The following is a 6,108-nucleotide window of genomic DNA, read 5'->3' on the forward strand; positions in this document are numbered from 1 at the left end:
AATTGTGCATGCATCCGAAAGTTTCTAGTTCTACATACGTGTTATAACTTAGGTAAACGTCCGAAGAAGTTAAGATGAAACTATAGCGTGAATGAAAACGCCGGCGACAGCGCTCTGTTGCTCGCACACATGGTTCTTGGAGCCTAGAATGTGCGTCTAGTATAGTTCTCCATGCAAGCGCAATTTTTTGCACGAAATCCTCAGAAGTCTTCGTTACAATACGGCACGGCGGTAGCTTCAGCAGGATAATAGGGGATAAAAAGCAGCTTCGTTTCTACATCGGCTCAGGGGCATGCGCGCAAAACTTCGCTCACGAAAAAAAAAAAAAAGTCGCATCCGTGGTTATGCCAACAACTCGGCTGCAAATTCAATATTACGACTAAACTGAAATCAAAGACTAAAGAGCGGCATCGCATGTACAAGGCACCTGACAATGAGCATGCAGCGAATGCATTTCGAAGCGCACGGGCGCGCGCGTCGTCTGCTCCGTCAGCAGTGGCGCACTCCGGTTCACCGCAGCGCCACCGCGGCGATCATTCAGCGGCAGCCCCCGCCGCGGCCGGCGGACGACAGACTAGCAATATTTCTAGGGACCCTAACAAAACTGACAAAACGGCCAGACTTCGCAGCGCCCCCTGTCGTTCATTAGAGTTACGATTACCCCCTGCGGGGAATGTCAGCTGCAAGATCTACTTGAAGTTGCGTAACGCATTGACTGCAGGTGCAAAAAAAAAAATAATGATAAAAAATAGTACACGAATGTTTTCGCTAAAAAAAGGCAGTCGTAAATTGAAATCTTGTGCCCTAGCTCGAGCAAGCACACGATGCCAAATATGAAGCACGTGCGATCAAGGACATAATCATCATTATAACGAGTTCCACGGAAAGACTGCGTTTTCCCTAAGGGACATATTTGGGTGCCAGCGGAGTTTTCATCAAGCCCGTCAGCAACTTCACCAAGACTTCACCGCGTAGTGTCTTTATCAGGTAACCCCATCTTCTGCAGTATTTCTCTTGATCATTGAATCGTTTCTCTTGTAATGTACGCAGCTGATCTAAAACCTTTCCTTAGATCACATTATATATCTAACTGGGACAAAACTGGAGTTGGACTCTACCTTTACCCCTTTAATATTAAGCTCCACGTACGTAGTCACTGGGCCTCGTGCGCTGCAGTTTCAGATGTAGTACATATTCAGTCGCCTGGGAGTTTCCACGCGGAGGTTTAGCCCTACTTCAGCCTGATACGCCGCGATGGCTCAGTGGTCAAGACACTGCTACTACTGACCGGAGTACCAGGGTTCGAAATTTATATACTGACCACGGAGGCCCCGTTTCGATGGAGGCGAAGCGCAAAAGCGTCTGTGTGCTGTATGATGTCAGTGTAGGTTAATATCTCTTCTAATATGGAACCCCTTTCTCTCTTTTCACTCCCACTTCCCTTCCCTTACGGCACGGTTAGGTGCCCACGGAGAAGTGTACGTGAGACTTCATGGGCATTTTCTTTCCTGTAAACCAATTTGCATTAACATGCATAGTCAGTCTTCGAGGTGTGCATGATTTACTCCGCTCTTTGAAAGGGCGAAATTTTGCTACGAAAACGCTACTCGCGGACGGAAGCAAAGCGGTGGAAATCGCCGACTTAAGGTTCACGCCTACAGTATGATAGAATATTCTAGCTCACTATATAGTCACGCAATGCAAGATCGCGATAGTGCTTCACGATTTTGTCCGTCGTGTGACTCCACCACATGTCAACTTTGGTATGCGGCGACCGGGCAGCATCACGCACGTGACCAAAAAAAATGGCGGACGGCGCTCATGCCATGACGTCATGTGGTGCGATGACGTCATGTGAAATGAGCCTATATAACCTATAGACCAACACCGTGTTTACAAACAAAGGGGGCGCTCGCGGCGTCGCAGCCGACTGGGGGTGAAAAATAGGGTTAACGCCCATAGGAATACATGGAACCGAAATATTCCTAAGCAGGTTTCTCATTTCACGGGGTACCTGTGATGTCGTTATTGGGTACAAAGCAACTATGAACATCCTAGAAGAGATCGTCAAAATATAAAATCTCATTAACGAGGCGAAGTATTTTTAAAATACCGCGAAACGTATGGGGGTGCAAGTTGGGAGGGCGACCCATAGAAATACATGTAAACACAACTTACCGCAACATTTTGCTCGGTGCAGCAGCGTTGAACCCTTCTCATTTTTTAGTGAACGTCTTGTATCACGTCCCGACATTATGCTGCATGGCACACTGCATTCCCTTGCAAGTAGTGCAAGTCTGACAACTTGCGGGACCGTTCAAAGCACGATAAACTGACAGCGCACACTTGCAGACGACGATGCACCACCCGCTGTCGCTAGCAGACTCTCCGGAGCTGGAGGCGGCCGCGGTGGGTATCGCCAGCTGCGATGTCGTCTGCTGCAATGCGCGACTCTCGTTCGGTCCGTATTGTCGTACGGCGTTTGACAACTGCCTTTTAAATGTAATTCTGTCTAGGATGTATCACTTGAGGGACAGTATTATCAAGCTAATTTGCTCCATGCGGCAGCATATCAGATTGTAAACAAAACTCCGTGATTCGCTGCATGAGCATTTAGGGGGTGTCTGGATTCACAACACAGATTATTCGGGGAGTTTGAAAAGTAGACCTCCTCCGCAATGACACAGCATACTTCTTCAAAGCGCTGGCCAATGTTTAACGACCGGCCACCACTTTTGGTGCTCTGCGAAATGAGAAAAATGTTGCGGTAAGTTGCGTTTACTTGTGCTTTTATGGGTCGCCCTCCCAACTCGCACCCCCATACGTTTCGCGGTGTTTTAAAAATACTTCGCCTCGGTCATGAGATTTCATACTTTCATGATCTATTCTAGGATGTTCATGGTTACTCTGCACTGAATAAGGACATCATAGGTGTGTCGAGAAATTAAAAAAACTGCTTAGAAATATTTCGGCTCCATGTATTCCTATGGGCGCTAACCCTATTCCCCCCCCCCCCAGTCGGCTGCAACGCCGAGGGCGCCCCCTTTGTTTGTAAACACGGTGTTGGTCTATACGCAGAGGACAAAAAAAAACGAAAAAAAACACTGGCGGAGCTTTATTTAAAAGTTTTATTTTATTTTAAAAGCAGGTGATTCATGCATATAGATCAACACCGATCTGCGCTGTAAGCGCGATGCGGTGGCGCTTCTGTCCCCAGGCTGGGCCGGTTGGGGGTGAAAACTAGGCTTAGCACCCATAGGAATACATGGACCCCAAAAATTTCTAAGCAATTTTCTAATTTCACTGCGCATCTAGGGTCTTGTTATTCGGTACAGAGCAACCATGAACATCCTAGAACAGATTGTGAAAGTATGAAATCTCATTAATGAGGCGAAGCATTTTTAAAACTCCGCGAAACGTATGCAGGTGCAAGTTAGGAGGGCGACCCATAGAAATGCACGTAAACGCAACTTACCGCAACATTTTACTTGTTTCGCCGTGCACCAGATGTGGTGGCCGGTCGTCAAACGTTGGCCAGCGCTTTGAAGAAGTGTGTGACAAAGTATGCTGCGTCATTGTGGAAGCAATATACTTTTAAAAACCCTCTTTATCAAGAATCTGAGTTAGAAATGCATTGCGGTAGTGCGGCCCATACATATATATGTAAAGAATGGCTCGCAATGAAGCTGACCTTGCGCTAACGAGGCCAGTCGTTAAGAGGTGGTGCATTCTTTTACGACCATGAATATACGTATGCAACAACATTTCGCGCCTGACATCTCTGTACAGCATATTATACCTATAACGGCGCGTTTCCAGACGAACCCCACGTCTAGGAAGCCCAAGCGGCTTTTTTTTTTTTGTGTGTGAATGTCTTGTACTACGCCCTGACATCATGTTGCATGATGTAAGTAAAATAAAAACATTCCAAGCGCTGGCGACGCGCATGAGCCACGTAAGGCAGTAATTGATGCCGTCGAGACACGGTTCATTTTGTAAACGGAGAGGAATCAAACGCAAAATAACGGGCACGACGTCAATACGTTCTGAAAACATCGATCATTGCTAAGTAGAGGCGGTAAGTATCAAAATGCATGCATACGTAGTTGCGTCACGATACATGCATGTGGTGAGCAAGTCGTAAACAAACATTTTGATAGACTTTATATTCCGACGTCCGTACACGCGCTGCATGGTATGCGCCGGACGAAAAAAAAAAGAAGACGAGGAAATCGCACAGAAAGCGCAGAACGATATATGAGAACCGTAGCGATACCACGGTGGAAAAGAAAATAAACGAAAAAATAGTCAATAGCATATATATGCCCGTTGATCACCTTGCGCACACGCACATGATTCAAAATAATTGTATGCTTCGAGTGACTTGTATGCCTAGACGGAAACTATGCCCAATGGTGGCAGAGCTCCCGCGTCACTCCAGAGGACTTTCCAATGTGTTTCAGGCACAGCAAATGGGTCCGGGTGAACAACGCCGTCAACGTACAGCTTTTCATTGTAGCGCTGTTTATCCGATTCCGACAAGCTTTTCACGTAGTCCGACGTTGTTGCAGCGCACACTACATTCCCTTGCAAGTACTGCAAGTCTGACGATTTACGGGGACTATTCACAGCAAGTAACGTTGGTTCACAGCGCGATGAACTGACAGCGCGCAGTTGCAGACGACCAAGCACTACCGGCGCCGTCGCTAGCAGACGCTCCAGAGTTGGAGGCGGCCGCGCGGCCGCGGTGGCATCGCCAGCTACGCCGTCGTCTGCTGCAATGCGTAATTGCCGTTCGGTCCATAATGTCGTATGGCGTTTGACAACTACTCTTTAAATGTAATTCTATCTAGAATGTATCACTTGAGCGACAGTATTATAAGCTAATTTACCCCATGCGGCAACATAGACTGTAAACAAACCTGCGCGATTCCCTACGCCGCAGCTTGCAGTGAGCCTTTTGGGGGTGTCCGGATTCACAACACATATTATTCGAGAAGTTTTAAAAAGTAGACTGCCTCCGCAATGACGCAGAATACTTTGTCAAATTCTTCGTCAAAGCAATGGCCAACGTTTATGGACCGGCCACCACTTCTGGTGCTCTGCGAAACGAGAGAAATGTTGCGGTAAGTTGTGTTTACATGTGTTTCTATGGGCCGCCCTCCCAACTCGCACCCCCCTACGCCTCGCGGTGTTCTAAAAATACTTCACCTCAGTAATGAGATTTCATACTTTCACTATCTATTTTAGGATGTTCATGATTACTCTGCACCGAATAACGACATAATAAGTGTCTCGTGAAATGAGAAAACTGTTTTGGAATCTTTAGGTTCCATCTATTTCTATGGGCGTTAACCCTACTTTTCACCCCTAGGCGGCTGCGGAGCCGCGAGCGCCCCCTTTGTTTGTAAACACGGTAGCTGACCGAGCCGGGCGTCCGATCCAGGCGTCCGTACGGCGCCTTTCATTTGCCGCTTCCTCGAACGCCGCACCCCACAAAAAACAGAAGCAGATCCAGATGTCAAGGAGGCGTTAGCACAGCAGGCATCAGCGGCGTTTCAAGTTGATTTGCTGGATAGAAAAGGCGAAGTATCTATCACAATTCTCCGCGGACACATGTACTACACCGTAAAGGAAGGGAAGAAGGTAGGAATGAAAGACGAGAGGGATATAGAGGCGCCGTAGTGGAGGTCTACGATCCACCGCGCTATAATGGATTTCGCCTTATCGCACTTTAGTGGTCCAAAGTGCCCTCTAGAATTTCTTTTTATCAAAGGTCCGGGTTGCGAACATCGATTCGCGAGGCACTCCTAGATCAAGGTTTTCGTCGCAATGCAGCCCTCGCACAGCAAGACTCCCGCTTCACTAGCTGCGCTTGGTTCTGCATGGGAGCATACGCTTGAGATTCTTGAGATTAGGGAGCCTACATGTTGCACCGCCATTCAGCTTGGTTGATTCTAACCTTTGACGGATTATTTAGAACTACCCGCTAAAGGCCAGTGTTCCCAGTCGAGCGTTGCCATGGTAACGACGCCATTTTGGCCCTCAGTAGTGTTGGCCTTTGTGGTGATCTGACCTTTAGAGCATTGGCTCTTCTGCTCACATTCG

The sequence above is a fragment of the Amblyomma maculatum genome, chromosome 1 (genome assembly GCF_055883805.1).
Source record: "Amblyomma maculatum isolate TAMU_Amacu chromosome 1, ASM5588380v1, whole genome shotgun sequence".
Lineage (NCBI taxonomy): Eukaryota > Metazoa > Arthropoda > Arachnida > Ixodida > Ixodidae > Amblyomma > Amblyomma maculatum.